This window comes from Amblyomma americanum, chromosome 11, assembly GCF_052857255.1.
Source record: "Amblyomma americanum isolate KBUSLIRL-KWMA chromosome 11, ASM5285725v1, whole genome shotgun sequence".
Classification (NCBI taxonomy): Eukaryota; Metazoa; Arthropoda; class Arachnida; order Ixodida; family Ixodidae; genus Amblyomma; species Amblyomma americanum.
Window position 1 is genome coordinate 11,510,261 of NC_135507.1, and position 19,238 is coordinate 11,529,498.

The window sequence follows — 19,238 nt, forward strand, 5'->3', positions numbered from 1 at the left end:
GCTGTGAATACTTCTGAAGTTTTTAGTCGATTGGTTGGGATTGCAAATCACCTGGCCGCAAACTTCGAGCGCGAGTTACGTCGGCGTATTCCCTCTGTGTTGTAGTTTTGCAAATGGTTTTAAGCTGCAGTGATGACATGAATGAACTCCTTTGAAATTTTCCGTTGATAAATGCGTTTATTGTATTTTGTTGTCCGCATTGAAAAGGCGCGCATTTTGTTGGTTTCATCCTGGATTGCAAAGTTGGATATTTGTACTGATTGTCATTTTCTGGGAAGTTTGAGAAGTATCACGTCTGAATTTTAGAACCACAGTGGAGCTGAGTGAGAATCAAAGTGTAATTAATAACGAGCTTAGGATTCACCGGATAGGTTAGGATAGGTAACTGAATCAGTGTGAGAGGCGTAATTCTTCACTTTTATGGAGGTAAGGTTCGGTTACTGGTAACATATGAAATGCGCTTTATTTCTAGGGAGGTCGCTTTCATATACATATTTGAACGTTTTACAGAGTATTGTATGGTGATGTTAAGGATCTTTCGTTTCTTTTCTTCTGCTTTTCTCTGTCTCTCCTTGTGTCTTTTTTTTCTTTTGGTGGAGAGGGTGGTAACAAGGATAGTAGAGGGAGACTGTTATAGCAGCGTGTTATGTACATTCTTGGCGCGAAAAAACGATGGCGCACCTACTTTGCCACTGCTCCACGTCCTCTAACGACAGCTGAAGTCCTGGAACCGTGGCCTGAACCTTCGTGCTTTGTGAACGCCATCAAACCGCTCCTCGTGTATTCAAGAGCCACAAGATTTAGCGCCAAAATGTGGACGTACTGCTGGCGTACTAGATCTTTTTGGACCAAACTGACATTTGGATACGCTTTGTAGAACGAACGGAACGGCACTAAGTTCTTCCGTCCTCTGTTTTCCCTAAGTTCTTCCGCCCTCCACGTTTAGCGTATCCTATCCGACACGGCCCGGTTAGCTTACCGTATTTCTGTTCTTGTGTCTGTGTCTCGTGACAGGTGACGTTAAGGAAAATGTGGTTCATTTTTGTCACGCGACAGGTGGAAATTGCAGATTCAGTGTCAAACCCAGGAATGCTATCAGGCAGATAGAAATGTCTCCCTACCCTTTGTTTATCAGGCAGATAGAAATGTCTCCCTACCCTTTGTTTATCCCCAGATTTATTTAAATCAAGAGGAACAGAACCTGGCGATAACTTGATCGTGACAGACGCGCCTGAATTCAAAATGCAGGTGCTCCACTCAGAACACCAGAGAATACGTCTTATCTCGTCCGCGTTTCCTGGCGGTTCCCTTTCCTCTGCTCTCCCCTTCCCTGTAGCCTGCGAAGCCCCCCCTCAAGTCGGCCAGTTTTCAGTCTAAACCCACACTCGTATCTGGTGGCCTTCCGATAAGGATGACGTTATAAACCTGTCTCCTTCTCGCCTGCCCGCTATCTCCCCTCTCTCCCCCTCCTCCAATCCCCCGCGCTATCGACGTTTCCGCTTCCACTCGCGCTCAGGGCCCCGCGCATTTAGCGCTGTTTTCTTCCAGCGTTTCAATTACAGGCGCGAGCCCCCTGCTTTCCGACGACGCTGGCTTTTCGGATGCACTCGTGGACGCTGTTTACAAACCTCTCGCTGTCCGAGCTCCGGGAGCCTGGACCGCGGTTCCGGTGCGTGAGCTCTTGCGTCAGTCACCGAATTAAAAACGAAACGCGGCAGTGATATAGAAAGAACTGATTAAATAAAATAGAGGAGAAAAGAGGAGGAGAGGGAAGAGGTGAAGGCAGAGCTTTGGGTTAGCTGCTCCGATAAGAACTCCCCCTCTCACAACTTTCCGTCCCCTTCCTCTTGAAGCCCACTTTTTTTCTCTCCCTCTCCTCTTTTTTTTCTCCCCTCTTTCTGTCCGTCGGCCTCGTCGTCTCTTGTCGGTTTTTGAAAGTCGGACGGCGCGTTTTCACCTCCAGACACCGCTCGCTGTCCACGTGAAGAGAAGTGGGCGCCCCTCTTTCTCGCTGTCTTCTCTCGCTTTTCGCCTTCATTTTCTCCTCTCTTGTTCGTTTACTCGTCGTGACTGGAGAACAGTTATACGCAACGTCCGCGATACGCCGCCGGCGACTGAACTTCGATGAGCAGCCGTTGGGGACACCCCCCTTACGTGGTCGACCACACTTTGGGAGAGGAGAAGAAAGCTGCAGCGTGGTGCCTCACTCAGCGAGGTGCCTCATGCCTTACGAGTGAGCTAGCCTCAGCGCCTCACGTGATCCATGAGATGTGAACGAGGCACCCTCACTGCGCCTGCAGTACGCACTGTGGACCGTATGTGTGCGAACCCGCTACCATTCTCGTGATTGACTCCGGACAAGTTGTTCATTGTCGAGAATTACGACCTGGATAGCGGTGATGAGTCCTCCTCGACGCATCGTTGTGTCACCGTGACACATTCATTCCCTGCAGAGCCTCGCTGCTTTTGGGCTTCACCTTTGAGGACGACGAGTCGGCGTCGGTCAAGATATCGTGAGTCTCTGCCATGCGCTTACTATCGCCGTTCGTTTCTGCGTCTTCTGAAGTAGAAGCAGACTGACGAGCGTCCCTATCGCCAGCAGACGCAGGTGCTCCCGAGTCGGTGCGGTGGGCGTGGTCAGTGTGTCGGGCCGCGGTGACGTAATCCCTGTGACGGCGCCACTGAGATGTTATGGCGACCCCACGCGCCCCGTAACGGGCCTGCCCTGGCGCTCGCGTGGCCAGGGGTGGCATCCTTTGAGAGCTCAGTGCCACCTTGTTTATGGGTTCCCCTATACCTCCGCTTCCACTCTGTCGTTTCTTGCCTTTCTGCACGCAAAGCAACACCACTCAGAGCCTCACAGCATTGGGCCCTCCCCACATATTCACTTCGCTCGTGTGACTTGTAACATGCCCAGCTAGGCCACCTAGTGCTAACATGCCCAACTCGAAATTTTGATCCTATGTATTGCATCACAGCGCGAACTAGAAGGACGTCTAGAAGAAGGCCTCACAGAAGCGCTAAGTCGGCGCCTTGTTGCGAGGATGCAGTATCAGTTGACCCATTATCTCGCTCTTCTAATATTCACGTTACTGCTTGACCGGTAAAGCCGCTTTAACGTAAACAAATCGTTCCGATGCGATATGTGGTACAGCAACAGTAGCAGTTAGGCGCTTACTTATAGTCCAAGGTAGGTTGTCCTGGTTTAAAATAGTTGTTATTAATGCGTTAGCATTAGAAGGTTTAGTGCAAGACGAAATGTCGAGCGTCATTTATCGGTAGCCAGTGGCAGGTGCGCCGCCTGCCACAAAGGGCAGGTGGCCAGGTGGCTACGAACGAATTTGTGCGTGTGTGTGCTCTCCTGCTGTCCTCGTTACTTGATGATGCGCCATTCTTCCCCTTAGTATACTACCTCGGGTATAACGGACCTTAGTATGACATTTCGGATATAATAAACCTTAGTATGTGACCTCAGATATAACGACTGTTCTTGGGTTAACCTCTGATATAACGAACCAAGTGTACCGCCTTGGAAATAACGAACGTTTTGCTGCTAACGCACTCAAACGATCCACAGAGGATCGCCTGAGAGTTTTTCTTTCTTTCAAGATTTGAGTGCGACGCTGCGACTTAACTGAGTTTTAAGTACGGCTTTTGAACAGAATGTTGATGCTTGCTTGAGCAGCATCTTACAACGCTCTTCTTGAGGATTCCTCGAGTTGAGATTGGTGGCTTGTTTACTTTACCAGTTTGGTCGGGAAAGACGGCTTGTTCCTCAACATCGTCATTACATTCCGGTTGCATAACGTCCCGACAGTAATATGTTTCTAGTTTTGCTCCTTGTGACGTGGCTTTTCGCGCATGCATTTCTCGTTGCGCGCAGTCACACGGTGCACTCATTATTAGTGCTGTTTACGCAACGTCTCTTCGATTCAGTTGGCGGCAGAAAGGCATAAACAAGGTACGAATGATAAGGCTAATTTATTGCGACATGAATAATATCGCCTGTTGTTCTGCTTCGCTGTACGCAATCACGACAAAAGCATATTTAACTTTATTATCGCGACGTTTTTTTATTTGTCCACGTACAACAAGCGTCAAAATGAATATGAAATCAGGTGCTTTCAGACCTGTAAAATTTCCTGTAATACGTGGAGCGAGGTTCACGCAACCTGAATTACTTATCTTCGTTTTTTTTTTTCAATGGCTATTGCCTTCATCACATGCCATCGCTCGTGATTGAGGGTTATATCGTCGTCGCACGATTGGCCACGGCTTGTGTACTGTGATCAGTAGTGTGGCGTTCTCACGGAAAGATAAGTTTTTCTTTTTTTCGAATGCATACCAGCCGCTGCTCTTTCCCCAACTTTATTTTTCCTCCTTCCCAAACATCGAACGTGTGTTTGAAACAATGCGTAGGCGGTAACAGTATCGGCAGCAATTCTTCAGTACCATCTTCTGTCCCGCAGCAACTGTCGCGCCCATATCGCACTGCGGTTTGATTACATTAAAAGATTCGAGTTCCACTTCTCACCGTAGCGGCCAAGCTCGCACAATCGGCGCAAAGTTTATCGGTCGTACACTCTGCAATTTGGGCGAAACGCCTACTTTTGAGCTTGTACGGGATGAGATTAGCAGGTTCTCTCAGATCATGAATGGCAATTTACCCGTATCCCTGAAGAGAAATGTATATAACAGCTGTATCTTAGCGATACTCGCCTATGGGGCAGAAACGTGGAGGCTAACGAAAAGGGTTCAACTTAAGGACAACGCCGCGAGCTATGACTAGAAAAATGATAGGTGTTACGTTAAGAGATCATAAGTGGGCTGAGTGGGTGAGGGAACATATGCAGGTTAATGTGATCCTAGTCGAAATGAAGAGCAAGAAATGAGCTTGAGCAGGGCATGTAATGGGAAGGCAAGATAACTGATGGTCCTTAATAGTAACGGAGCGGATTCTAAAAGAAGGGAAGCGTAACAGGAGGTGGAAGAAAGTTCGGTGCGCGGATGAGATTAGGAAGTTTGCGGGGATAAGCTAGCCTCATCTGGCGAGAGATATGGGAGAGGCCTTTACACTACAGTGGACGTAGTAAGACTTATGGTGAGGATGATGACATGACGAGATCCTTGTGAATACGTTTTTGAAGTATTTTAACGTCTTCTACCTTAATGGCCGAGCAACTTTGTTTTTTTCTTTTCTCTTCTCAGTTTTACGACGTCTGAAAGCAATTTGGCGACACGCTTTTCATTGCTCTGAAGGCCCCTGGCAGCTATACGTACAATTTCTTCTGCGGCTGCGCGCGCAGATAAAAAGGGCGAACCGGGGCATTCCGGATCGCTTTTTATCGCTTGTAAACAGGCCGTTTCCGGAAGAATTTTGCGCGTGAGCACAACGGGCCGAGCGTGCAAACGCGTGCGTAGTACTTGGCCGCGTGGCGGCCCCCTTCTTTTCGTTTACTTTTCTGCTTACTTTCTTTCACTCGAGGTCGTCATGTGTCTGTGTGTTCTCAGAATGACTCGCCGCCATGTCGGGCCACGAAAGCATAGAATGCACTCGGGTACCGTTGGTTGCGTATGCCGCGCTGGCTGGATCCGTACACAGATTTCAATAGACAGTCAACAAACACTCAACAGGTACTCAATAGATTGTTAGTACACCGCTAATGTGCCGTCTAAAACAATTTTATGATGGGAATGAATGTTGATGGCACAAGGGCAGCTTTGGCCGAAGAGCGTCGCGGCGCAAGATGTTTTTTTCGACTACAGAAGGCGGGTCGTAGACCAAGTTTACAGGAATTTCACCCCACAGAAGCCGAGCACAAGGCCAGGGGAGAGCATGTACCCACTGTACATGCATTGTGCATCCGACAGAACAAGTGATTAGAGCTACAAGCGACCACAACTCACTCTGCCGAAACTATTTTAAACTATCCCTGTCACCTTTTACCCCCCATGAAATGTAAAATTGACTGCAAACTTGATTGCAAGAAGACAAACGCTATGGCGAGAAATAACGAAATAGCAATTCTGTCGTCCTGCACTTCCGACTTTCTGCGCTATTGTTTTAAATATGGTCAAGCGTTTTTTTTACAAAAGCGCACAAAAGTTGCAAATATACAGGGTGTGTTGTTCTATCCCTATCCCGATCACGATCCACTCTTTATTGCCATCCGATTACCATCCACTCTGGTGGCTTACACACCGCGATGGCTCAGTCGCTATGCCAATGTTAAGTTTCTTATGAGGAAAAGGCAAGCGCTGAGGTGGATACCCGAACCGCGTCATGAGGGAACGTATGACGAAGGGAGTGATTGTGGAATAGTCGCCGTATAGTGAGGCTTCCAGGCTAATTTCGACCACCGGCAGATTTTTAAAGTACTGACTATGCACAGTAAACGGGCTTGTTCGCATTCCGTCTCTATCGAAATGCGGCCGTCGCGGCCAGGGATTCGATCCCCCGACCTCGGGCACAGCCTCTGAACACGACAACCACTGAGCCGCCTGGGCTTAGGCACGAGGAAAAACGGCATGCTTTTCGACGATACACGCCTCAGGAGGGACCGCTTAAAACCTGGCCGAGCAATTGATGCTAATCATTGGTCAGGCTGATGATTAACATCAGCTGTGTGGTATAATCAGTTGACGGCTGTTCGAACAACCGCCACCACCGCGGCTTTTTCCACGCTATTTTCTAGGCGCCCCCTGCAAGCTCAAACCCACATGAGAACGGAGGTGCGCGCGCCTATCTTATCCCACGCTCCTAAGCGTATCTTCAAGGCTTAATAATAACATAAACCTTGGTAAGTGGGACTCGAATCTCTCCGAGAGCAAACGGTCGTGCATTCTTCTTCACCAAAATAACACTCCAGGGACAAGGCGGCGTTTTAACTCCGGAGGACACAGCGCCGTCGGAGGGGAGGGGGGGATAGTTGCGTACAGACTTCGATATCTTTCCGTTCTCCTCAAGCCTGCAATGGAAACACGTTTGAGTGGAGGCAGGTAGGAGCAACCTTGGAAAAAGAAAAAAAAAAGCGAGGACAATCAACACTCGACTATCGGCCGCGCAAACAAATAAAAACCGCGCCAAGTTGTCGATGCCGCTTGGAAATCGCCCAAAAAATCCATTGTAATAGCAACTCGAAACACTTGCGTTTCGAGGATGCGGGGCTTTTGTTGTGAGGCGCCTTGAACGAATGACGACACGCTTGCACCGGGATGTTTGCGACTGAACGCTGCGATAGGAGCTTTATTTATTGTGTGTTTGGTTTTGGAACCGCGCTTCTTGCGCGTTCGAAGAAAAACTGACACTGTTGCCGTTCGGCGGTGCCTGCAGAAATCGCTGACGGCCTTGAGAAAATTCTGTTGCGATACCAGGACGCACTGTCGCTGGCTAACGGTATACGGCGCATAAGGCTTAACGCTCAGAGAACTACTGACAGCCTCGCTGCCGTATTTCACTGGAGCGATTAACATTAGACAATAGAGAGTTTTAGCAAAGCGGAGGTGAATTAACGTAGAAGTATACCTGATTAACGCGTGCCTGCAGCGCGCGCCCCACCTGGCTCCACACGGTGTAACTGTGCGTACATGATAGGTGCGCTTTAATCCGGTATACGTCTGCGCTTATGCGCATCTGCTGTGTTAAAGCTCTCCAAAATAGCATAAGGCGTAATAGCGTACGCGTACACCGGAGTAGACCGTATGCCAGGTGCGCATGCGCGCTTGACACCCGGTTGCTCTGCTGCATGTTAAGGCCGATACGCCTCCGCCGTGCTATAGCCCTTAATAAGGACCCAATGCGCGATATATTTTGAGAAAACCTGTCGTAGTGCTGAAGGGACGCTATACGTGGAGTGTAAGCGACGGGTTCCTAGGCAGCGTCTACTCTGCCGTGCACACGTCGGAAGAGCCAGTCCAGAAGAGGCCAGAAAATAGCTGACTTGTTCCAATAGTACGGCATCTAAAGTCTTGAAGGATGGAGCGCCAAGTTTGCTGCCTTCGGCGCTCAGACCGCAAGCTTACTGCTGCTGTTTGCATCCCTCTGTGGCAGTTTGGATACTAGACTGGCTATGCAGAGAATGAACATTATCATGATAGCAAGGCTGTGCTGTTTAATGCCTGAAGAAAGATACAAGGCTGGGCAAGTTGGTAACAGCTCATTGTGGGTTCGAAGTTTTGGGCCGTCACCTTTTGCTATTCGTAACGTTTCGCGCTGTTAAATCCAGGGTGGTTAATGCCTGTCGAACGCCTGGAACTTTTTAAACTACGCCATGATGAAGTGCAACTGACAAGGGAGTAAATAGAGCTACGTCTTGTGCGCATTTTCGTCCTCGCTTTTGTGTTCATCCGGTGTTTCTTTCACTTTTCTTTTGGTTTCATTCGTGCTTGAATGCAGTACAAGCCGGCAAAACATGGATGCATTCCAAGTCGGCGTGTTCTGCACTCTTTGAAGGTGAACGTTTCATGAACGTCGTAGGTTTTGTAACTGGCACAAGGTGCGAGTGTTGCAAACGGACTTCGGGGAGTCGTGTTTTGCCCACATTCGACGGGAATTTTGAGGCGCAGGCTGCCCTTCCCACGCGGTGCACCCCTGGAGAACCGAGCACTGGGCCGGGGGACCGCCTGTTCCCATTCGATTAACCGGCTGGGTGGACCGGCGGCCGCGGGAATCGAACCCACGACCTCCCGTAGCCGAGGCGAGCACTCAAACACAAGGCCACGACTGCAATGCTGCAATGCAGTGTGCTAACCATCACGCAATCCTTTAGCTCGCCGCTTCCATGTACCGCTAGCGTGATTGCTGCTCTCTTGCGCTAGCTTCACGAACATGCGTGGTCCGTGGGACGCTTTAATTTTTCATTTGTGCGCATAGAACTGACCACGCATGCGCAGCCATCGCCATGCAGCCATCGCCATGAGGCCATGAGGCATGGCGTTACGGTACACCGCTAGCGCAAGTCTCCAACAAGTTGGCGGTAGCTGTACGCGGTCAGGTATGCAGAAGCGCTGTGCTAAAAATCTCGACAGCCCTGCAATCTTTTGGCCTTGGACATTATAGTTCTCCGTTTGACCAGAACCAGCTGGAATTGCAGCGCGATTACGTCATATCTGCCTCCAGATACGTTCACCTGCGCAGACAGTGCAACACACGTAGCGTCCTTAGGCGTCTTCGCGTCGGTCAGTGTAACGCCGAGGACGAGCGGCGCGAGGCTGCATGGACCAGCAGAGGGAGGCAAAACATAAACATGGCGCCCGAGAGTTGGCCACCCGCTCACGGGGCGATAGCGCGACGAAGGCGAGAGTGCTTGTCACCTATCTCGACAAAAACTTTCACCCGCCCCAGCAGAACGGTGCGGGCGAGCTGGCAGGCCGCGTTCGGCCAACTCCGCTGTAAAAAGCGTCAGCGCAATTTCTGCAGCGGCGTACTAAAGATGGCCGCCGGTCAGCTGTTGACTTCCGTCTTGCGTCATGCGACCCTCTCTTCTTTGCTCTCCGCTGCCTGACGCGCGTGTTGGGAGAGATAGGCGGCCGTTCTGCTTACCACCCGGAATGGGTGTTTTGCCCTTTCGCGCGGTTTGTCATTTAACTGATCAGGCAGCTGTTTACACTCATTCCCATCGTTCAAACCCTATCCAAAAGCAGTACAGAAAACTCTCCTTTGTCAATGATTTTTTGAAGTACTTTGGACACGGCCTTATAAATTCTTGCATGAAGAACAGAGTTTTCTCTAGTATCCCACAGTTCTTTATCTTAGCGAGAGAACCAGTTCGGTTCTGACAACAAGCTACTTCGCAACGCAGTAGAAAAATACGCAGTTATGATACGGCGACAAACCTTTTTGTCGAATATTGGGCCCGACTCTGGGGTATGTTTCGCCCGAGATATTTCTTTTGCTCTCACGCTCGTACACGTTTAGGAGACATAAACACTCCTTTAGCTGGTGAGTGGCCATAGATGTGTCCGCGTATTTATTTTTTTTTTAGCTAGCTGTGCAGGTTCACAACAAATGCGTCATTCGAGAGGGCAACTAACTCGGAAACTTTCTTCATTCATACGTTTATCTAGTCGGACAGTTGTGGCCTTTCAACATACCCCGCCGCCCCTCACCTAGCATTGTGAGCTGATGGTTAGTAATGTTATCTAATCTGGAGAGTGTCCAAGCCTCTGTGAAATGAAAATTCGTCAGACTATTGCGGTTTGATCTCAGCTGTTTGTTTGGACATAACGACAGACAGGAAAATGCCACATAGCAAGAGTGAAAAATAGGAATCTTTGGTCACCGGATACTCGAACTATCATCAATTCGAGCTAAGCATTGAAACGAACGCGCGTCATAAAATGCCAGACATTCGTAATCAGTTGCCATCAACCCGTTCTGATTACTTGCTTCGAACGCCCGGCATTGCGTGAAGACGACTTTTCTGCAGAGCTCTACCCACGATGCGCTGACGCATGCCGAGCTACTCTGTTTATTGGCCGTGTCCTGGGTTATCTCTCGAGAGGGCCTTTTCTTGGTCTTTTGAGAGAACCGTGTCGTCTCGAAAGTGTACGTAGCATTTGTAGTACCTCACCGACAGACAGAGCAATGGACACCGGACAGCAGGATGTGATGCAACACACCTTGCTAGCATTATATGTACTTACTCGCCTCTAATAGCTATGCGTAATCTCTCTGTATGCAGAGTTTTGTCAGCCCAAATTTTGCACGTAATGGTCCCATGTCGATGTGAGAAGGGCTAATCCGACTTTCCAAACCGACATTCGCCTCCCACATGGGCTGGCTATCATCAGCAGCAGCATTTTCAGCCTAACTCCGTCCACTGGAAGACCAAAACCTCTCCTAATGACCTTCGGTACTGTGCCGCTATATTGGAGGCTGCCTATATTGGTCCAGAATAGGCCCCGTGGAGAAGCTCGCTTGGCAGCCAACGTTGGGCCGATTCTGGCCCGAGTTGCAGAAGCCACGTCGGCCCCACATGGTCGGATAATGTTTGACCCAGAGTGTACTGCACCTCATAGCTCACTCTGCGCTGCCTGCACCTGTTGCCTTAAGCATTTGGTGCTTTTCACACACTGTTAACGCTCCCTGTGTGCCGCACGTGGTTCTCTCGTTGTACAGACGGATGTGGAGAACAAATGCGCATTAGGTCGAAATGCCGGCAGCGGAGGCTCGGGCCAATATTGGAAATAGCTGGTTTAACACTGGCCCATTGTAGGACCGGTGTTTGCCTATGTGTATCCAATATTTGGTCGATTAGTTGTGCTGCTGGGGTGGACACTTCTCATTCGTCTTCAATTCCCAGTCCTGCAGTAACTCGAGTGCACCACGTGAACATTGAACCGGGGCTTGAGACGCGCTAGCGAGAATCCATCCTTTATCGGCCAGTAAAACGGTATTTTGCAACCGCCCAACGAGGGCGCCCTTCGCGCCCTAGTTCTCAAAGCACGTCGATATGATACGAGTTGCAGGAACACTAGAAATGAAGCAAAACATTAAAAAGAAGAGAATCGGAATAAATGTGGAGCAAGGTGGCGTCGGAAAATTCGCAGAGGATTTCAAAGCTCTCTCTCTCTCTACACGAGAAGCTGACGAGTGCACGTGCAGTACAGCTCGAGTGCATTCGCTGGAAATCGGCCAGTCGGTCAAGGCCGGCTCGTTTCGCGAATGCCAGTGCTGGGAAAAAATGTAGCGCAACTTTGAAGCGACACTGAAACGAGGAACATGAGTATCGCGAGAGATGAACTCTGACTGGTTCATACAGTAAGTGTGAGACGCCTCTATCGCCCGCCCCTCCGCTGTTATCGCGCGTTTTCTTTCCTCTTGCAGTGTATTTGTGAATGTTCGGCCCGAGCAGGTGTATATTCGAGATAGGGGCTGAAACGAAAATGTTGCGAAACAAATGTGCAGGGGAGGCGAAATGATTACAGACCGTTGACGTGGCTGGACCTGATTCGCGGCTCACGCCGTTTGCGCTTGTTGTCGCAATAGGGGGGACGAACGGGATATGCGATATTTGCTTTGTTATTTTAATCGAGGCTATCCGATTCGTTGCGCGCTCGTGGAAGTTTTCACCAATCAGCGCCGCTTTGATATCATTGCCTTCTCCACGGCACGTACTACACTGTCGCGTTCAGTATGACTTGCAGCGCATCCGACGTGACCCGAGTGAGGTTTCAGCCTCATGCGCAATGAATGCTCCTCCGTACACAGGCTGCCCAACTTGTGCAAGAATTCAGAGTACATTGGTATCTTCATCGACGGCTAATTGAATCAATTTCCGCTACTACTCACCAGGCTCCCATGAATTCGTGGATTGAGTTCCTACCACATTTTGAAAGGTGCAGCTGATTTTGAGCCCGATAGCTCTTCTTTCCCTTTTCCCTTCCTTCCTTCCTTCCTTCCTTCCTTCCTTCCTTCCTTCCTTCCTTCCTTCCTTCCTTCCTTCCTTCCTTCCTTCCTTCCTTCCTTCCTTCCTTCCTTCCTTCCTTCCTTCCTTCCTTCCTTCCTTCCTTCCTTCCTTTTTTCTTCCTTTCTTCCTGTCTTTCCTTCTTTATTTTTCTCTCCTTCTTTCTTATTTTCTTTCTCTCTTCCCTTCTTTATTCATTTATTTCTTTGTTCCGTTCTTTATTTCTTTCTCTCCTTGTTTCTTCCTTTCTTAAATCTCGCGAAGAGGCGCAGGTTTTAATATCATGTGGACAATTCTAGATAGTCGGCCAGTACGCCGTCGCTTCCCTTCAATACTATGACCACAAAATTCCGAAGTGCATCGCACGCACTGTACTATGGGAGGTCTTCCGAATTTCCGCTGCGGATGTGTGCTTTTTTTCTCTTTTTTTTTTCTTTGAAGCGGAGAGCTTTTGCACTTAAAATCAGCATCTGTTGAAAATGCGTACTCCCGCCAAAGGGGCAGGTTGACAAACGAACACATACGACATTTACAGTGCGCTCTGTACGGGTCGTGCATGTTATCAGTTTGTCAACTGTCTTTTTTATTTTTTTACTTTCTTACCCACCCTAGAGAAAGTCTTTTTGGCGCGAGCATTCGTCAACGAACCAAACTGCTCGATCCAAAGCAAAAATTAAAAAGGAATATGTGCAAATTCTTATTCCGCGGTGATGGCGTTATACCCCAACTTGGCGCTGGTGGTGGAAGGAGATGGAGAACCATGTTGGTTAAAAAATTAAAGACCAAAGCGTGCCTGCGTGTGCGTGCGTGTTCGCCTCATCGGGCTGAGACGATGTTGCAAAACGAGCCGCCCTGTGGCTGGAATTCATTCGCGGCTGACGCCATTCCAGAGTTGCTGCTTTTGGCGAGGAAGAGCATATCGAACGCCCGTTGTCTAAAACGGTGTGGGGCGACGTCTTTATTCAAGCCTAGAGTCGCGGGCAACACGAACGGTAAGCGATAGGCGTTCCGCAGATCAGTGGGGAAAGCTTGCACAAATGTGATGTCAAGCAATTGCACGAATAACGATTCCCCTTGGAAGCTCGGTAAACACGGGCTATAACGAGGCTACGGCTATAACGAAGAAATCGCCTGGCCCCCTACAACTTAGTTATAACGAAGTTTAACTGCAGTTAGAAAATTACTAAATTCTTCGCGCGGCCGCAGCGTGATTTCTGATTAACCTGTTTCACTTTGTTTACAAAACCGTGATACGTGAATGTGCGTTAACTGTTTGACCTCATTGGTGGTTTAGAGGTCTGAGCGCCTGCTTTGTATGCAGGAAGTACGAGTGTCGCCGCCGGGTGCTCACCGGTTTTGCAATAGATTCATGCTTTCCGCTGGTCACGTAGTCGGCTTGTCTGAGTTGGAATGCTTCGGAAAAGGTGGGTTTTCGAGCCCATCTTATGTAACCGGAGGCCTAGCCACGGAGCTATTTGCCCAAGCTGCCATTGCTTTGCTGGCATCAAATCATCTTCAATGGTTCTGCAGTTCTGCCTGTAATTCAGTAATTCGTGTCTGTAATTCTGCAGAGCGTCTGCGAGAGATTTGTGCAGGCTGCCTTCGACTCCGCCGAAACCCATTGCACACGTCAGAAAGAGGCGACGTAGAGCTGAGTTAATTTGTTTTTTGTTGCATGGCCTAATAAACAAATAAAACAAGACACCCTTATCAGCCATGCGCAGGTGGCCGTCCCAGTTGGTCCTCTACAAGCGTTTGCTCTTTGACCTGTCGCTCTTAAACCCGCGTGCTCGTTGGCAGGGTTTTACTGGAACGCTGGTTGCTGTGTTCGCCTATAGAGCGAGCGGGATTAATAACAACGCCTGCAAATAGGAAGTGTCTCGTACAGCGTCGATTGCGTGCGCACGTGCAAAAGGGAGCACGCATGTTCAACGGGCGAAACTGTTATCGACTGTGCGCTGCCCACTCGAAAGTCCCTTCCTGCGCATATGGCCCTGTTTGGCTACGATCGCTTACGCGGCAGCTGCGATAAGTTTATTTGCTCTATAAAAAGCAGCGGAAGAAGGTGCGCCACGCGAAAGAGCCTCTGCTCTTGCCTGAAATTGTTTTGCTTCTTTAATTTTATTTCATTTGTCACTCATCAAACGTTCCGACATGAACCCAGTCTCCAGGTATTCATCATCATTATTATTATTATTATTATTATTATTATTATTATTATTATTATTATTATTATTATTATTATTATTATTATTATTATTATTATTATTATTATTATTATTATTATTATTATTATCAGCCTTACTACACCCACTGCAGGGCAAAGGCCTCTCCCATGTCTCTCCAATTAACCCCTAACCCATTAGTACACTTCAAAGATTCGGTATGCGCCTCACTAGTGTGTTGATTGTAGCGTGAACATGTTTCACAGTATGTAGCGAGTTGGTCTTGGTGGCGAAATTTCTATTTAAAACAATGAGTTTTTATGCTTTATGTAGCAATAATAATATTAGTAATGGACATTCACTTGCCAATGCAAAGCTATGGGCTACAGGTAGCTTCGCAACACCTCCTGATTAATTTCAACCCTGGCAATAACGATCTGGACGCGGGAATCGCTTCTAACAGCGCACTAAAAAAAGTCGGTGATTGGTTAGTTCTCCTATATGCAGAAGGTCATACTCTACTTTGTATTCATAGATCGCTGGGAGTCCTCATACCCCTCCTGGCGCAGTGGTGCAGCGTTTAAGCGATGCGCCACTGCCCTTGTGATTAGAGGTACTCCATGTGGTGGGCTTTGTGCGACCCGGGTTGCTCTTTCCGAACGACCGATCATTAATTTCATTGCCACCTACCACAGCGCGCATGTTGTGACCTTGATGACGCCGCATGGTCGAGTGACCTAAGTGGCCGGCCTGCCTCCTTGATTGCTATCTAAGGACCACCTGCCCGTGATTTTTTTTTCTCACAACGCCGACCACGCAGACATCGGATTTTCTTGAGAACAGGGCCTTCAACGCATCGCGTTAAAATGCTTCACAACGTGTAGCGAGTTGGGCGGCTTTTTTGGCGAAATTTATTACTTAAAACGTGTTTTCATGTTTTATGCAACAATACTAATATTACCAATTGGTGTTCACTTGCCAACGCAATGCTATATATAGGTCGCTCCGCAAGATCTCCAGGTTAATTTAAATCGTGGCAATGACCAACTGGCAACCCTGCCAATGGTTCAACGTTACGTGGGCGCCTCGGGGGCACGCACGCACGCACGCACGCACGCACACACGCACACACGCACACACGCGCACACACACACACACACACACACACACACACACACACACACACACACACACACACACACACACACACACACACACACACACACACACACACACACACACACACACACACACACACACACACACAAAATGCTAAACTCGTGCAAGCTGCTTACAGCAAACGAACGAATGCGTTGACGTCCGGCTGACGCGGAATGTTGGGAAATTGCGACTGGGCCGCGCTTTCTTCTATCGCAGCAAGCTGTTGCGCGAGCATTCATACAGGGGGACGCGATGGAGTACCCGTGTCCTTGTTTACCGGCTGGAAGATAGCAGAAAGGTGGCGGAGTGGGAGGGTAAAGTATTTGGAGAGGCCTGACGTGGGGGGAGAAGGGAAGACGGAGGCGGATATAGCGGAGAGAACCCGCGGTGGAAAGTAAAAAATGCAACACACTCTTTTCATGTGGGTCAAAGCCTTATCTGCGTTCGAGGGAAGAGAAAGAAGGGGATGGCAGAACAGAAAGGAAACTGAGGAGAAGGTGGGATAGACAGGAGGTGTGGGGCGTCACATGGCTGTCACCACGGTGACGAGGTCTGATAAACATGTGCGTAAGTCAAAAAAGAAATGGAGGGGACACTCCGTCACTTCACGCACCAACTAGCGCGTCAAAAAGTCTTATTGGACACTTAAGCTCCGCCTTAAGCTATGATGCGATAGCATTAATGGCTTAATGCCCATATATGCGGAGTTGGTCATTGTTTACTTTACATTCAATGATCCCCGGGAATCCCATATCACTCCTGACACAGTCGTGCAGCAGTTAGGCGATGTCCCACTGCCCTGCAATGGCAAGTGCTGCCACCAGCGTGGCGACCTATCCGAGCAACCTCTTGCAACCAATCATTAATTTAACTGCCGCCTGCCATGGCGGGCAGTTTTCTCACAATCAGGTGGGCAGGTTGTGGTGACGTCACAAGGTCATGTGGTTTCAACAGAGTAAATTGCTGGGCTAGTTTGTTCATAATGCACAGATGGTGGAACCAGCGAAACGGACGCAGGAACATGTCGTGCGTCAGTTTCGCTGGTCCCACCATCTGTGCGTCAGGTGGTCTGGGTGACCCACCGGCCTCCTATAGGTTCCGTCTTTCAGGATTTTTTGTGGATTTTTCGCTCACGGCCAACGACGCCGACGCCGGCTTTTGTGCTACACGCGCGGGACCATAAACGCTAAGGCGTTAAATCATACACTCCCACTGGCGAGATCCTAGCTGGCGCCCCCGACGGCTGCGCTACCGGAAAATGCTCGACTGGGGCTATCATATGAGGCGAAATTTTTCGAGCCTCATTGAAAAAAGGAACACTAAGGCCATAAGTGTAGAAGAGCGCGAAACTTTGCAAGGCGCCTGTCAGGTACAACAGACGCCGGGTAAATAATGCAACCACTTGTGGCTTTTTTCAGCTGGAGTCTAATGTAGCGGATGGAGATAGCGGAGCAAGTTGAGGGCTTTTTTGCGACGACAACGGACAACCAGGTGCGTTGGGCTGAATTCCTCTTATCTTTCCAGTCTAGGGTGATGGAGGCAGCCAGGTTGTTCATAGTGTAGGCAGATGCGCTGCTGAGTTAAAAAGATACAAATTTTACCCTTTCTCAGCACCGTCTCCCTCTCTAGATTGAAACACATTTTACGAAAGACTGGAGATAGTTTCCGCAAGGTTTTGTCGGAAGTAGTGCAGCTAAGGATCGCCACCAAAATCTGGCTTCACTTCGTGGAAGCTAGGGCTTGCAAGTGCTAACGCAACCGACGTCCCGGAAGTCCCTGCAAATTGCTGCATCCACTACACCGCTCAAGTGAACTACTTCCACTTTGTGAACCGGGCATCGCTAGCCGGCTCGATCATTGGTTGCCCGTGCTCAAAAGAAAAAGGCATAGGATATCGAAGCTCTCAGCCACGCAAAGAACGCGCATGCGCATTGAAATAAATAGCGTAGAAGGTAAAAGAAAAAAAAAACACGAGTGTCATTTGCGATCGACGAAAAACGGCGGGCACGTAGAACGTGCCCCGTGCCTCGGGTTACTTATGGGTATACCCTTACCGCCCCAAACCTCTCCGTCATGTGCCGCACCGTCGGGAGGGAGACCTCTGGCAGCAGCAGAAGCACCACCTCTTTTATCCCCCCCCCCTCACTCTCGTGCATCGGGGCGCGGACCACCAAATAGCGAGCCGGCATGCATGCACGCGCAATCTAAGCAATCCAAGCAGAGGGCCACTCGTGAATCGTAATCATGCGCATCTTCAGTCATACGAACGCTCTTCTTGCCCACGCCAGTTAGAAACGGACACGATGTGAAGAGGGGGTCGAGAAGGGGGGGGGGGGGATTGGATACGAGCGAGTCCAGAAGAGAAGTCGAAACGATCTTGTACGTCCAGGATCCGTTTCGTATACCCTGCTGCCGGCCACCTCCTTTCCCAACAATCTGCAGAGCTTTGCCGCGCAGTTCGGTCACTTTTGCGCACTCTCAAAACAACTCCGCCGCCGTCGACCGGCCCTCCGCTCCGAGAACTAAAGGAGAAAGAAGTCAGAACCCCCCCTCCTTCTTGACGTCTCCGGCCCTCGCCGGCACGGCTGTTGGTGCGCAATTAAAGTTATTACTCATATTCAAGTGGCGCATTAAATTTGACCCGCGGCGCACTGCGAATCCTCTCCCTATATATGAGTCCGGACCGCCTGGTCTGCCTTTTCGCCCTTTCATTTCTTTCGTCTCTTTATTATTATTATTATTATTTTTTGATGATCAGTTCGCTGAAAATGCCTCGCACAGAAAGATCGGCGGAGTCCCTCTGCCGCTGTGCACAGTCGGCGCGGTTCGAAAGAGCGCAGTTCACAGACCTCGGAGTCTTTAACTTTCCCTCCTCCTTCGTCGGTTGGTTTTTTTCTTCGTTTCATTTCTCTCTGCGTACCGCACAGGCTCGGATCATGTTGGTCGGACTGTTTTGATTCGCTCGTGGACTGCGGCGCATAGTTGAAAAGGCGAGACAGAGAGGAACACGGGCCTACCCTTTCCCATTTTCTCTCTCTCTCTCTCTTGTGCGCCCAAGCCCTCTCTCTTCCGTCGTCGTCATGCGCGCGAGTTTGCGAATATCTCCTCCGTTCGATAGCACACCCTTGCCTTCTCTCAAGACAGAGCCGCCCGAGAAGCAACAAGTTAAAAAACTCGCGAATCAACCGAAGGCTCCGCGATAAGTTCACAGGCCGCGCGCAAAACAAATGAACTCGGAGTCGTTTTTCTCGGTGCGCGTCCGGAGAAGAAATAGAGATAGAAGAAGGGAACGAATTAGCGAGCCAAAGAACGCTGGAGGAGGTACGTGTGCGTGCATGTGTGTTAGTTCGGCGCACACCACTCGGCTTTTGTTGGCAGTCTTTCTGTTGATGTTGACTCCGCGTTTACTTGAAATGTGTATGCGTTTTTCTCTGGCCTTTCGGTTGTCGCTGGTAGCGTTCCGCCGGAGGTAGCAGGAGGAGGAGGAGGAAGAGGAGGAAGTGAG

General features: G+C 49.5%; 1 protein-coding gene across 2 annotated transcripts in view; it reads left to right on the top strand.

Annotated features, from left to right (window-relative positions):
• The window catches only part of LOC144110583 (uncharacterized), a 215,827-nt gene that overhangs the window by 155,786 nt on the left and 40,803 nt on the right, over window positions 1–19,238 (top strand). The window contains exon 1 of one of the 2 annotated variants that reach the window (XM_077643601.1): window positions 1,953–2,513. The exons of the other annotated variant lie outside the window; for it this stretch is intronic. The gene's annotated coding sequence lies outside the window, so the exon portion shown is untranslated. Of the gene's footprint in view, window positions 1–1,952; window positions 2,514–19,238 lie in introns of those variants that run through there. 2 annotated transcript variants of the gene reach the window in all.